Consider the following 15,720-nt stretch of genomic DNA (forward strand, 5'->3'; position numbering starts at 1 on the left):
TTTAGGACAATAAACAAAAGGAGAGCAGTTTTGTAACTTCAGCTGACCGTGACTGCATGTAGTGGCTGTGAAACGCATGGTTCTGTATAAGTCAGAACAATAAAAAAATGATTTCACCGTCAACCTTGCTCGGACATCATGTATCTTAGACACAGTTCCAAAAGATAAAGCAGGCACTGTTAAGAATGCACAAAGTTTCCTATCTTCACTTCAGTTTCCTGATACACACTTTCAAGGTGTCCAGATCACTGTCACACACATAGAACCCATCCTTGTACTTCAGGTAGGGCACATAGCCTCTTCCAACCGTGTGCAGGAAGTTCAGCCGCTTGATGCGGCGTGTGATCAGCTCGGGCACAAGGGCAAACCGGTAAAAGTACTGCAGGCCAGGTAGAATGTCCTTCTCCCAAAACCCCTTGTCAAAAGGCACACGTTCCACTGAAATGGACTGCCACAAAGGACCATTGTTAGTCCACACAACAAAATCACACCACTGTGCTCCAACTACTGCCATTTGCCCCTGAACTTGGAAGTAGTAGGCGTGCGTCTCCTTCAGTACTACACTCCCATCCACAATGTGGCAGCAGAAGTCATCAGAGTTGCAGGCTTCCGCTGGTGTCATTCCTTTCTTTGAACGGGGACACTTCACCTCAAGGAGGCCCTGGTCACTGCCCTCGAACACAATGCGGTCTGGTGACACTGCAATATACGAATAGTCTTTGTGGACATGAAGGCCCGTCTCCTCAACAGCAATGTTTCTCCCCTGACATGCCATGAAAGTCACATACGCAGAGACAGCAACTGGCTCGTTGTCTATCCCGTACTGTCGCGGATCCCCGGGCTTCAGGCTATGTGCTCGTGGATACAAAATGTCACGCAGAACTCCTTCGGGACAAACACAGTGTACGATGCGCCGAAACATTGATGCCCCAAGGCGGCCTATCTTTTCTCTTCTCCAGGTGGGATTGACTTGCTGACCCACTGTAGACTTGCACACTGTCTGTCTTTCCCCATCACTTGTAGGAGGAACAGACGCCACGTAGGACCTTGCGATATCCATGCACCTTCTCGAAAGCAGGTCTTCAGTGTCCCCTATAAGGCGGGGCTGATTTTGCTGAGGTGCCTCTACTGCGTAACGATTCCACAGCATCGTAGGGTCCGCAGCTCCCAACTTCTTCAGGATCTTGTCAGTGAGGAGCTTTTCCGACACTCCTGAACTTTGTGCAGCAGGGGCTCGGCGCTTGGGTTGCTTTGGCGTTGTCTTGTTAAGAACATGTTTTCGGAAAGTGATGTCATTTAGTGCAGTGGGCTTTTTTTTTTTTTGGCTGGAACAGAAAGAAAGAGCTTAGCATGCTCTTTGCTCACTTTGATCGCATGCAGGTTTCACTTAAAACAGGTGAGTGTCCCTTCACTACATGCCATCTTATTTTACTGGGTTTCCAAAAGATTTCAGAAATATGTCCAGCTTGCCTACTTTGTGTATGGACAGCTTTTACTGTGAATAAAGGTATCCCTAACACTGCTGAACTTGCACAAGCTGTAGTTTCGTCGTCAAAACTTTCTGCTGTTACTAAGCTCGAAAGATTGTCAAGGTCGTGCCTGGGCTCTACATTCAGATATGCAGTACACCTCGAAGCTTGTGCCATGGTGCTTGGCTGCAAAGCCGAAAGATCTTTGTGTGCAAGAACGGGAAAAAAAAATACTATAATGTTTAGCCTCAAAGACAAATGATACTCTATCATAACATGTCATGACAATACCAGCGAGCTGGTACACTCAATCTGGGGCATAATGGTTATTACCCTTTGCTGGTGCAATCCACTGGCACTTGACATCTGTCGTCGAGGGCTGCTGGATGTCAGCAAGGGCAAACATCAGGCCAGCGACATGCTGGCATGTTCCACTCAACCTGCGCAGTTGAAATTTTGAGAGGATTAACGAACAGAACTCACAACAACATTTGAGCTTATTAGCATTATGACCATCAAAATCTAAATGGATTAACATCTTCACAACACGGTAAAAAAACAGTAAGTGAGGAACAAAACATGCTTTACTTGTACTGAAATTTATACCGTTACACTGTCCGTCTCAAGAGGATTGGCGACCACCTTTATTTATTCATAAATGCTGGCATTAGGCACTGACACAGATGTGTGTATTTAAAAAAAAAAAAAAAGAAACATAAAACAAAACGCCAATAACAGCGCGTATACGGCAGAAATGTGGTCTGTGTACGCCGATCACGTCATGTTTTTGGCATGCATATGGCTAAGTTATAAATCAGAGCACTAAGCACGGAAATGGACTCACCCTGCCACACAGTCGCAATAAGCTTGAACAACTTCGGCGTTCGTTGATAGCGAAAGCAGCTGTTTGTAGTGGCCAGGCTTCATGGAAGGCGCGCACAAACTCCGCACAAGAGAGATAGTCGGGTCTGGATCGAAAATGTTCACCATTATCTTCTTCACGTGGCATTCTTCCTTGAAAGCCCAGCCTTTCTTCAGTCGCTTGCACGACTCGACACCGAAGTGACGCTCGACTGACTCCGTGTCGACGGTAGGAACCGATGTGGCATCGGCGGTCCATCCATCCTTGAAGGCGTAGAGGCGAACGAAGTCCTCCGTATCGTAGACGATCGCCTTCGTCAACCCTCCAGGGTCGTCGTCGGCCATTCCGCAGAAGATATTGAGCCGAATCGATGAAAGAAATACACGTGCACAATGACGGAAGGCAGACGAACGCAACCCGAGAACGAAGGTTAACACAGCGAGAACTGAGGCGCGCTCGGACGGCGGAGCCCTCAGAATAGCTTGGAGCGATTCCCGCGAGGGCGCGCCACCATCGTGTCAAAACTCTGAAAAAGGCGAGACTGTCCCTCGCCTGGCCGCTCTGCCTTGCGATCGCATTGCCTTGTCGCCTGCCTCCTCTTAATCTTCTATTTTTCGATTCCATTACTTGTTTTTATCTGTTCCAAGTGTATTTCTTATTGCTTTTAATTGCTTCTATTCTCTTCTGCGCACGATATTTCTTGTATATTTATAGTATTTGTGTCTTTATTTTGCCTTTCTCAACGGGAGTGCCGATGGACAACACGCCGCTTCGCGCGTCGTTTTCCGGGTTAGTACTACCGTTGCTACCAATTCCTATCGCGCTGTTAGCTGTTCATTTTGCTTCACTTTGACCCGCGTGCAGTCAAGAGGAGGCAGCTTATGAACACCCGTGCACATGTCATAGTGGTAGGCAGAGCTCTGAATCAGCAATCGCGACGCGAGAGCCGAGTGCACTGTGATTTGGCCGCCAGCGCTCGCTCCGTTGACTCGCACTGCAGCGCATGCCTTCGAGTGCGAGCTTACTCGACCAAGATACAGCACACCGCTTTGTCGCCGCGAACCATTTGTCCGAATGTTTGCGAAGCTGAGGCATATGCAACGCTGCGGCGCCTGACAACTGCGCGCTGCGGCGCGAGCCCTTCGCAAGCGCCGGTGGCCCAACGTCACGGCTTGTATGCGCTTATGGTATGCCTTCTTAATCTATTTGCTCAGCGGTTGTCAGTTGCAAACACCCTTTTTCAAGTGCTGGCAATTGCGCGCTGCTGCGTGCAGTTGTCAGGCGCCGCAGCGTTGGATATGCCGAACGGTGTTACGGTTTCGCAGGCATTCGGACAAATGATTCGCGACGGCAAAGCGGCGTGCTGTATCTTAGTCAATTGTAAGCGGCACTCGAAGGCATACGCTACAGTGCGAGTCAACGGAGCGAGCGCGGGCGGCCAAATCACAGCGCACTCGGCTGTCGAGTCGCGACTGTTGATTCAGAGCTCTGCCTACCCCTATGACATGTGCGCGGGTGTTCATAAACTTGCGGTTCCTCTCGAGTGCACGCGGGTCAAATTGTAGCAAAATGAACAGCTAACAGCCCGATAGGAATCGGTAGCAACCGTAACCCACCCGGGGAACGACGCGCGAAGCGGCGTGTTGTCCGTCGGCGCTCAAGTCAAAAAAGGCAAAATAAAGACACAAATACTATATATATACAAAAAATATCGCGCGCAGAAGAAAATAGAAGCACTTAGAAGTAATAAAAAATACACCTTAACAGATAAAAATGGGTAATGGAATCAGAAAGCAGAGGATTAAGAGGAGGCAAGTGACCAGGCAATGCGATCTAAAGGCAGAGCGGCCAGTCGAGGGACAGTCTCTCCCACAATTCGTCGCGCGCGGGCCGGGGCGCTTGCGAAAATAGCAAATCGTCTCAGCGCAAAGAGGGAGCCGACCTGAAACAAGCCAGAAACCGAAACTTAGACAATTTTTGCTGAAATTTGGATTATATCTGTCGGTGAATTGATCTCATGTTTTTAAACTGGAATTGGTCATATTATGCGAGAAAAAACACTGCGGAGGTGACCGCGCTACATGGCTTTACTGATACTCAAACATTCCACTTTATCTCAGTTTCGCTTAACATAGAATTCGCTCATTTCGAAAAAAAAAAAGTTCTTTACCTATGATCTCGTAAAAAAAGATAATCACAAGACCCCAACGCCCCTTGACGCTCGTACTTGGTGCCACAGCGTTTACTCATTTGAGTGATTTGCGGAGGCGGTGTCTCGTCCGGGCGAACAAAACAAAACAACAACAAATGTGGCGCACGGTAAAAGATGCTGGGGCCTTAGTGGCAATTCAGTTTTGCGAAGTGATTAATCGGAACACGTAATTAAAAAAAATTATCGCTTGAATCTTTTTTTTTTTTCAGTAGCTTTGCTACAATTGAAGTATGCTTTGATCAGTACGTATATAAGACTCAACACTATCTAAACTTCTGGCAATTCATTTTTTGGCATTTCAGCAGTACAACATATAGTTCTGCTTCCGTGCAATTTAGAACTCGCACACCTATTTAGAAGTCAGGGTGATCGTAGAAAGAAAACGAAATCCGGTTCTCTCGGAAAAAACAAAGCTGGGACTCTAATGGCTGCTGATTGTATCGCGAACTGGTTAATTCCCACCCCTGCCCGTTTCGATCTGGATGAGATGACACAACGCCAAAAAGAAATGTATGGCATACTTTGTTTTTGTAATGCCGATATCAACAATCTACATGCTATTTGGAAATCGTATGGTACGAAAAATCTCAGAACGCGAAATAGCCAAAAACCGAGCGTTTGAGGCGTTTTCTCTTTTCTTCAGACCGTTCTTCTTTTTTTAATCAGGTAAGAATGGGACAAAGGGCCCACTTTGCGATGGCTTTGGAAGCCCACACCCGTCCCCGATATCCTCTTTTTAACTACAGAACAAGAAACAGTTATTCTCGCAACTGGCAGGGTGGGAGGACGGAATGGGTGGGGTGGGGGTTTTTAGGGCCAAGCTGCCCGCTAATAACCGAAACAAAGGACGAGCTTTTTCTTTTTTATTTGGAAGTAGCAGATGGGTGGAAAGGCTTCCTCCCCAGTGCCATCTAGATTCTGGAAAAGTTCTTATCGGAGATGAAATTCTACTGCGATATCCTCCTAAACTCCAAAGTGAAGCCTCGTCTGCTCACCAGTGTTGCGGAATGGGCACCCCCCTTCCATTCCAATCCTATTCCGGGGAATTCGAATTTTCGACAATTCTATTCCTTTCAACTCCTAGGAATGGGGACACTGGGACCATTCCCACTCCTGGAATGGCTGAATCGTTCCATTCCATTCCTCTAATTTTCAAACGTAAAAATTGGCACTTGACAGCTACATTGTATTTCCGGCATAAGCAACATAAAGCTGACATTATCAAATGCAAAGACATTTGCAAAAAAAAACAACTAACTAAATGCTTCAAAAAAGCATTGATTTTACTAAGCAGAGCGCTGGTGGCACAAAGTGTTTATTTACATTGTACTGCAAACATCGAGAAAGCCCCTTGATATGCCGATGCTTGTTTAAGATATCGGTCTCGCGACCACGTGGCTCCCAACAAAGAGCAAAACATAAATACACTCTTTTTTTTTTACTTTTTCGCATTTGACTTTTAGGACATACGCGGCCAGCGTGTTTGTTTCATAAGACCATAAAAAATGTCCAGTTCGTGCGTGGCGCAGAAATAAGATATATACATAACTGTATTTTTCAAATATCTTCACACCAACACGGCTAGTACGCCGCTGGAAGCGACTTCATGCACAGCGGCAAAGACAAAGTGCGACCTCTACGACGAAGCACAAGGGACCGTATAGGGTCAGACCATGTTCCGAACATGTTTTAAAAAGCATAAGTTCACTCTTGCTTTACGAATCCCGATGTTTCATATCATATTCAACTCAATTTTTGGCTGGTTCGCCTGCCCTTTTCCACCCTTCGCGTACTCATTCTCGTGTTTCCTCTTCAGATGGCGAATAAAGTTCGATGATACGCCGACTGCACCGTGTACAGTTTCGTTGCACAACTTTCAGCGTGCACCTTGTTTATTTTCTTCGTGACCAACGACGAAAAATGTCTTCCACGATGCCATGACTCGATCTGTGTTTTTCTCATCGATCGGCGGGTTCAGGCAGCAGATGGTACCAACCGATTTATTCTTCTACCTCGGTGTCGGCTGTTCGCGTTGCACGGTCGCGGTCGCACAGTCAGCGTCGACAAAGCTAGCTTCATACCAAGATACAATTAACGGGGTAATACCGCACCGTTCGAGTTGACATTCCCCGTGTCTCCTCAACACCTCCGTCAAACTGACTTCTCACCGCCTCAAACAAGGTCCAGGACAAGAAGCACGGATGCAGACCGGACAGAAGAGACGCGCGGAAGCCAAAACCTCATTGCATTTAGCACCCAGCTATCCTCAGTCACAGAAACGGTCGCGCCTCGTCTGGCGCGGTACGGCCCTTCTGCAAGTCCGGTCAGTGCGGTCAGGTGACAAGAGCGGTAACGATGGTGTATTTCATCTTACGATGGACCGCAACAGACAGCACGAGAGCCATCGAAACCAATCCAGTGCCTTCTGAATGTCGCGTGAGCCGGCAATGGCCAGGCGGCGCCACGATAGTACTGCATTCAGCGCCACAAGCGGAGGCGCCTCTGTTAAAGGACACATGCAAAGGAAAAAAATTTTTTTTTTAGACAGCTTAGATGGAAAAAGGATGTCATAAAACGATTTTACAACGAAGAAACAAACTTTTTAGAGCTATATTTACGGCGCTATACGAATTTATAGTTGGCGCTCGCGGGAGCCGCCGCTGGTCACGTGGTAGGCCCGCGCGCCGCCGCGCTGCGTCGCCGCCGCACGCTGAGAGTTGTGCGAACGCCGCTTCAACGCGTTTCTCCACGCCGCCGTCGCCGCCGCCGCACAAGTTCGTCTGCTTCGGGGCGCCACCGCCGTCGTCTGACCGGCGCACAGGTCTATCACGTCTGCTTGCGCTTTTTCAGGAGTTTCCTTTGGGCTCTAAAAATTACTTATTCGTCTTGGTTTTTTGTTATACTTCAAACAAAGATTAATAAGTTACTTTTAGAGGCCATAGGAAGCTTCCGAAAGAGCGCAAGCACCACGTGATAAATAAAGACCAGTCACGTGATAAATACAGACCACTTTTCCGCAGTGCCCGCGGGCGCCAACTACAAATTCGTTTTGCGCCGTAAATATAGCTCTAAAAAATTTTTTCTTCGTTTTTTTCCTTTGCATGTGTCTTTTAAAGGACACATGCAAAGGAAAAAAACATTTTTTCCTTTGCATGTGTCCTTCAGACGACGGCGGCGGCGCCCCGAAGCAGACGAACTTGTGCGGCGGCGGCGACGGCGGCGTGGAGAAACGCGTTGAAGCGGCGTTCGCACAACGCTCAGCGTGCGGCGGCGACGCAGCGCGGCGGCGCGCGGGCCTACCACGTGACCAGCGGCGGCTCCCGCGAGCGCCAACTACAAATTCGTATAGCGCCGTAAATATAGCTCTAAAAAAATGTTTTCTTCGTTGTAAAATCGTTTTATGACATCCCTGTTCCATCTAAGCTGTCTAAAAAAAATGTTTTTTTCCTTTGCATGTGTCCTTTAATGGGCGGCCTATCTGCCCGCCGGGCCGTTGCGAGCGGCGGCGACCCCGATTTCAGCAGTCCCCGCTTGCACCTGCGTGCGTCCCTGGTTTTTTCATGCGGTTGCTTAAGACCATCGGGAGCCTTGATAGATCCAAGTGTTTAGAGAATATTCCAGAGTCGTCATCTGGACACCATTTTGAGTTGTCTTCACTACTTGTGGCCGCCCGATCGGTCTGTGCTTCGCTCGTCTCCCAGGAAGTGACACAATACAACGAGAAGGCAGCGAATAGGTTTATTGTACATCCCGGTTGCCCGCCTTTGAGAGCCGGCAGTCCGGACCCGCCGACCTTAGTTGTCGCCCGTCGTTCAGAACTCACAGTCGGAGCCGGTGTCCAGGCCTGCGGATCGTCCTTCCCACGCCAGTGCTGCGTAGGCTAGCTGTTCCGGGCTATCACAGTCAGAGTCTCGCTGTGGAACCACTACGGGATCGCCATAGCCCAGGCCGGTATGGCCAGGGCTCGCCGCTTCCGCCGGTGCTGATCCGAAGTTCGCTGGCGGAATGCTCCAGGGAATCGCCATGGGCCCCAGACCAGCCAGAACGGCTCTGTCGTTCCTGCCCGGTCCCAGCCTTGTGCAGCACGCTCTTCCTCTTTCCTCACCGACTGGCCCCGCTCGCGCCTCGCTCGGCCGTCCTCTCCTCCCGACGGCCACACACACTAGAATAAAATTTGGAACTCAGCATGTTACATAACCGTACGCACATCGCAAAGCCTGGTGTAAAAAGGCGACAGGCAACAAAGTGTACGTGGAAGGATATTTACGCTTCGCACGAGCTTTTTCCAAACAAAAACATTAGCAGCCTGCTTTCTGCACGCCGTAACATTTGTTACTAGACTCAGCATTAAAGTTGGTTGCTGAAACAAACAAAACTTTGTGCTACGAAAATCCACCCTCGCAGGTTTGGAAGGTTTTGGTTGCGACCACGCGTGCCGAACGGCATTAGGGGTACCGGAACGGGCCGACGGGCCTTTCGCTTGAAGACCTGATCGCCCGATTCTCGATGTCACAGCGAAGCAACAATCGGCCCGATTGTTCCTATCATATTTCCCCATGTGGCTGTCAAAGCGACTCGTAATACAACTTGTAATATGTTATTTTGCCGAGTAGTCTGCAAAACGAGTTCGTCCGACCACTTTCCGAGTCTGCACATATATTTTCGTTCACTCCCCCCCCCCCCCCCCCTTCCCCCCCACCCAAGAGTTTCTGTAAAATTCCCTTACTTGATGCGTCGCACTGCAGTAATCCACTTCTGTCGCCGTGTCGCTTCCCAAGATCTCGAAGGGAAGCGGTGAAGTTTGACGCTAGAGTCAGCTTCGCGACTTCGCGACTCTCTCGCAAAAGTAGCAAAGTTTATTTTTTGGGGGAACTCTAAGAGTAGGCGAGATGTTACAGGAACCCGGTGAGGTCGTAGAAACGTGAAGTTGGGACTTACTTTTACGAAAAACGGTTCCAAAAAAAGGCTCACGCCGACCCGGAATGCAACGTTCACACGTGGTTTCTGGATGCGCCCGCCCGCTGCACCCGCGACCCGCGCAGGCCTGGCCTACCCAGTTTCTTTATTTTGCAGCCGCTAGATGGCGCAACGTGTAGCGCCAAACTGCCTGGGGTGACTCGTAGCGTTCGCAGCGGTCCATCGCAAGGTGAAACAAAGCATGCAGAGACTAAAGTCAAAGGAAATGAGCGGGAATCCGCTAGCTTGGTTGTAACCCCAACCCACTTGACTGCAAAACGTCCCGTACGAAAATATCAGATTCAGGCAGGAATGAAAAATGCCGGTTCCGCCTAGACCCAAAATTGCGGCACCAGTTTGTATCCAGCCTGGAACCGCGCATTTCCAGCCCTAATTTTAAACCCAGGCGGTGCACCGCCGGAATTCCCGCTGCGCTTACCACTGGACCCTACAAAAGAATATCGTGTTATGCCCTTAGCCGTTACAACCGAGATCGTCGCGATTTCAGACCCAGGCAGACTGGGTCTGAAATCGCGACGATCTCTCGCTTGCAACAGCTAGGGGCATCGCACGAAAGTCTTCTGTAGAGCCCAGTGGTGAGCGCAGCGGTAATTATGGCGGCGCACACGGTCGTCCAGGCGTCGTCATTAAACAGTGCACGGAACACACACACAGCACGCACAAGCACAGTATCCAGTGTCGGAGTGCATCGGGAAGTTCCGGCGGGCAAGCGGTATCCGAGTTGTCCAAGTATAGTCACCAAGCACACCAGCGTCAAGCGCTTCCAGATGCCGAGCCAAAGTGCAATGGGTCGGCAGCTTCACACTAAATAAAGATTCAAAGCCGAGGTCAGTGGGAATCCATCCAGGGCAACGATGGGCGCGTCAGTATCCGTGCGCCCGCAGCCGGTCGAGCGCCGCCCGACTATTCGACGAACGCGAAGAACAGAACTAAACTGACTCGGACAGCCGGGTGCAGCCGTAGCCACAGTTTATCATATACAGTTTGCCCACTGTAGAATAAGCCTGTGGTAATCGCAAACCACGTGATCGAGGGCCTTGTGTGAATAAAACTACAATGTAGAACTTAACTAATTACATATTATTCACACAATATAAATTATATTGACAACCAATTAATTCAAAAAGGGCGAAAGTTTCTTAAACAATTATTTAAACTCGTAAAAGCGCTCTCTCACCACGGATGGGGTAACTAACCACATTTTATGCTTCGTTTTTATTGTTTTGCTTTTCAAAATGGCGGCCCCCATGGCATTTTGTGTACCCGGTTCTCGCGTCCGCTTGCGTTGCGCTTTCGCTTTATTGTGACGTGCGCCCCACTGGACGACAATCACAGGTAATTTATTCACACAAGAGTTATTTCAAGCAGGCAAATGTTTATTTTCGCTCTAGATAGTACAATTTATAAGAAAATGTTACAAACAGCACATGCAATGATGCGGTTGCTGACGGGTATTATCGAACATACACGGTAGTACAAACAGTTTGAATGTTAGCCTTCGAGCTATGTGCATAAACAATGATAAACTTAAGATCAACAAACAGTCTAAACACGTAGAAGTAAAGTCGCGGTAAAGGTACTCCAAAACAGCTATTCATAAACCATGCAAAAAAAAAAAATGCACAGACGCGACAGTTTTACATAACGAGTACGATTACAAACCAGTTGCTTTAACAGTAACTACAGGCTAATGTGGTAAAGAATAAAGCTGTGCTTGGAGGTGCATTTGACCTGCCTGTCCTTTCCCCCCCAAGATGAATGTTCAACACACCTGGGGGCTATGTTCGACGACAAATGTTTCGTTTCTCCTAAAAAAAACGGAAGTGATGGAAGTGAAGATATTGCGTCTGATTGGTTTGAGGCTCAAACGATGAAAGTTCCCGCTTTCGTCATTTGAGCCTCTAACTAATCAGACGCGATATCGTCACTTCCATCACTTCCTTTTCTTCTTAGGAGAAACAAGACATTTGTCGAACATTGCCCCCCTGGTCAGTTTTCTATGAGATATGTTGGATCTAGCCAGTCAATTTTTTCAGCACAATGTTTAGCTGTTAGGTTCGATGACAGCGCGCCTTTACAACTCTCCGTCTCCTGATCTGCGTAACGGGGCTACTGGCCCTTCGACAAAAATATCACCTATCATCGACAAACCGTAAGCACCTAGAATGCCACTTTCTGACTGCAGCATCACCATTGAACATTGTCGTCCATGGAAGCAACCTCGTGGCTCAGCATTCTTCACTCATCGCCCTCGCCAACCTCAAATAATCTCGTTATTGCTGATCACCGGTGAAGCACACCCGCCGGCAATATGAAAGTGAACACCTTACTTGGATTCTTGCCCGTTTTACGGCTCTCTAAAGCTATATTAACTCTCAACGTCTCAAATGGTACGTGGCTTGGGGTCTAAACATTGCGTTTTAGCCCTCTTCTGGAACAGAGCTTGTTCCAAAACTTGCAGGAGCGTCAAAAACAATAAGAGGGCTGTTCGCCTTCATATCGCTCACGGGTGTATCTTCAAACTTCAGCTCACGTCCCACCTGCCCCTGCTGTTTCCTGTCTGTCGACAATGTCGCCACTCTCTAATGCGACATTTATGATTTGTGGTTCCACCAGAAATGTGAAGATGTATCTCTCGCTTTGTATAGACGCCTATCCTCATTATCAACCGAGTGGCTCTGTGCAGCTTGCCAGCTCCCACCCCTGGCCGATGACCTCTTTGCATCCCCTAAGCAGCACGGAGCCCCTGTGTACACCGCCATCATCGCCAACTCTACCAAGTAGTTCTCCGACCCGCCTCCGGCGAGCGACATCGGAAGCATTCACCGTTCGCATGACAACTCCGTGTTTGGCATACTTGTCGTGTGAAAAGTGCGCGATCGGAGTCTACAGACTCCAATCACGTTTGGTTTTCCAACATTTGCTTCCTAAAAAACAACCTTCCTGACTTTAAAGCGCTGAAGTAATCTTTCCCGAATACAATATTCGCTGTGTGCGAGACATGGCTGGACGCCTGTCTTTGGTGGGCAATTAATGGGGAATTAATCAATCTCGCACAATTCTCTTTATTCTAGCAAAACTGTCCCTCCTTGGGGCGAGGGAGTCCGTCCTCGCCATGCCATAACACCTGCCCTGCCAACGTCTCGACCACCTCACCCCTTCGGGTCTAGAAGCCATCTTGTAGCCATGGAAAGCTTCTTCTGGTGTCTACCTACTGCCCACCCTCCCTCTGTGAACAATCGTACGCCCTCCTCCAAAAGAGCCTACAGCGCGTCGACCCCAGCAAGTTCTCTGCACTGTTCATCTGATCCACTTGATGACATGCTGTAAGACGTATTGGAAACTGCTGGCCTCACCCAACTTCATGACGCCTCATTCTACATTTCTCAAAACAGCAACGCTACATTCCTCGACCTCGTCTGCACCAATAATCCCACCTTATCCTACTGCTGCACAGTGAAATCCAGCCTACCAGGCAGTGATCGCAGTGCTCTCCTCACCAATATCCATTGCCCTAAGCGAGGTCATCAAGCCAAGAAGTTCCAGCAGTTCTAAAAAACCGATTTCCCTCATCTCAATCAACTCATCCACCTCGCTTCCTGGTTCATCGTGTTTGATCACCCATCGGCTGACGACCTCTCACTCAACATATCAGCAATTCAGCACAAATGTGTTCACCCTAAGGATCAACAGGAGGCACGGCAGCCTTCCAGGGATGACAAAGGAGATTGCAGTCTTAATCAGACGTAAACACCGACTATTCAAAAAAGTGCCTCTAAATCCCACTCATCTTAACCAAGCCCACCAGGCACGTACCGAAGTCAAGCATCTCATTCATATCTCCCATAACGGTTACCTACCAACTAAGAGCAAAACCAACCTGCCAGCCCAAACTCTTGGGCATGTTTTCACTATAAAAAAAAATGTTCCACGCGCCGGTCTTCACACATCACGGCAGGCCCTATTCTAATCTTGACGACATAGCAGAGCTCTTCTCTTACCACTTTTCTCAGGCTGCAGCATTACTTGACCCTACCGCACCTAACCTTTGTCCCACCCAACCCACAACTCAGCCATTCAAGGCCACACCAGCAATCACACTCTCTTCCATAGTCATTCTTCAAAGGCTCGCGCTGCAGAACCCAGGGATCCTGGGTTCAAGCCCCACCCCTGCCCGTTTCGATCTGGATGAGCATCGTACCTGCGTACGGTGGTGTATCACTACTGCGTGAGCACGTTAAAGACCCCAGGCTAGCGGTTGTACTGCACTGGCTAAATTGCTCATCTACAGCGTGTGACTCGTCGCAACTTTAAAATGGCTGACCAACTACACGCTGTATAAATATCCCCACAACCCAATTTTTTTTTTTTTTTTCATTCTTCAAAGTGAAACCTACGAAGCCCTCGCCTGTGTCAACTTCTCTCAACGCCCTGGACCAGACAGCCTCCGCCCTGCATTGCTTAAATCCTGTGCTGGCTGTATCTCCCCCGTCCTCACTCGCCTCTTCAACGATTTTCTCTCCCACAGCTCTGTTCCTAAATCCTGGAAAGTTGAGTCAGTAACGCCTCTCAAAAAGGGACACGGTGCCCCCTCAAGTCTAACATCCACTTGTGACGGAGTGTATTACCGACTCATTCGGTGCTGTGCGTGCGGGCATGTGTGTGTGTGTGTGTGTCCCACCGTGGCGTTTGCGCCAGATTAGAAAGAATCTTCGCCTCGCGGCCAGGGGAAGAAAAGAGGACAAAGAAGAGGGACAGCAAAAAAAGGGTGGTTTAGCCATCGCAAGCCTTCGGACGGAGAACGTTGTAGCAGTTGTCTGTGTCGCGAATTCAAGCCGAGTTTAGATAAAGTTATATGTGCCAGAACTAGTGCTGGGTACTGTCTCTCCTCAACGTCGGGGCCCGACGTTGAGGAGACAGTACCCAGGACTAGTTCCGGCACATATAACTTTATCTAAACTCGGCTTGAATTCGCGACACAGACAACTGCTACGACGTTCTCCGTCCGAAGGCTTGCGATGGCTAAACCAAACAATGGAGCCCCCGCCAATATGGTTTCCGCCCGGCAGGAGCTGCGAATCGGCCCTTGCAGCTTTCACTTATGCACTCAGCACCAGCCTCGACAACCGAACTCCGTGCGAGATCGTCCAGTTAGACTTCAGAAAGGCTTTTAACAGCGCAGACCACAGCTTGTTCCTATCCAAACTCCAACAGATGGGAATCTCTGGCATGAGGAATTAAAAATTTACTTTTTCACACTACCTTATTCTTCAAGGGCTCTTTTCGTGATTTAGCACAAACTGGAAACACTACTAACAGGTAGGGTGTCCACTGAGCTAGGTTATGTGTGCCATTGCGTGTCAAAGGGGCTTTGAGAAAACTAATTGAAGAACACTTTGTCCAAGCTCAAGAGAAAAAATCTTGTTCTTGACCACTGGCTAAAACAACATGATGGCAGCAACCGGTTATTGTTTTTTTCTTCCGGTGACTTCAGAACAAGGTCTACTGGCACGACAACCAGCTGTGGTTGTCGTGCTGATCCCTAAGACAGATCGTGATGAGGAAGAGCTAGAGCCCTCCCAGCCACTGTTTTTTCCCAGATATGCAGAACTACCTTTACTGCACTTACCCAACCATTTACGCAGTTTGTCATATGACGAGTTGCAGATTATTGTCAAGTGACCACTTGTGGCCTGCGACATAATTGCATAAGAGATCATAGAATAGATGCCAGAACCCTCATGAGGAATGTTATGCCGCAATGTCAATTTCGGTGGCCCTATTACAGCTATAATCTGTTTCAGCCTAATTTTACAAAGAAAAGCACTGCCGCCCTTTGGAGCTAATCAGAGCAACGAAGCAAGTTTTGTGAGAGCTCTCCGTAGGAGGGGTATACTCCCACAATACGTTGTCCCGTCCCTCAGCCAAATGTTCCGGTTGTCTCGTTGGTGCCGTAGCTTTGGTAATGCCCTGTAAGCTGCAGAAGGATGAGTCAACCTAGTTCTAGTAACAGTTCACCTCACGTACGAATATGACCAGAAAATGCTCATGCCACCCAAGGATGAGGGTCGACAAATTTCCCAGCGTACGGTCTCCGATTTTCTTCTTGAGGCCCAGATGATGAGCTGCCTCTTGAGTTTTCTCACTTCATCCCCCTGGTTACGGATGGTTCTTGTCTCTGGTGTCCGGCCCTTGCAGCT

At 48.8% G+C, this 15,720-nt stretch overlaps 1 non-coding gene across 1 annotated transcript; it reads right to left on the reverse strand.

Annotated features, from left to right (window-relative positions):
• Positions 1–205: 205 nt before the first annotated feature.
• LOC115311791 lies at positions 206–15,222 on the reverse strand. Its single transcript, XR_005798847.2, has 4 exons — positions 15,207–15,222; positions 2,314–2,665; positions 1,803–1,909; positions 206–1,344 (listed from the first exon to the last, which is right to left on the reverse strand). It is a non-coding gene; the product is annotated as an uncharacterized LOC115311791 (transcript).
• Positions 15,223–15,720: the final 498 nt, after the last annotated feature.

This window comes from Ixodes scapularis, unplaced genomic scaffold (assembly GCF_016920785.2).
Source record: "Ixodes scapularis isolate PalLabHiFi unplaced genomic scaffold, ASM1692078v2 PGA_scaffold3__209_contigs__length_174095766, whole genome shotgun sequence".
In the NCBI taxonomy this organism is placed as follows: domain Eukaryota; kingdom Metazoa; phylum Arthropoda; class Arachnida; order Ixodida; family Ixodidae; genus Ixodes; species Ixodes scapularis.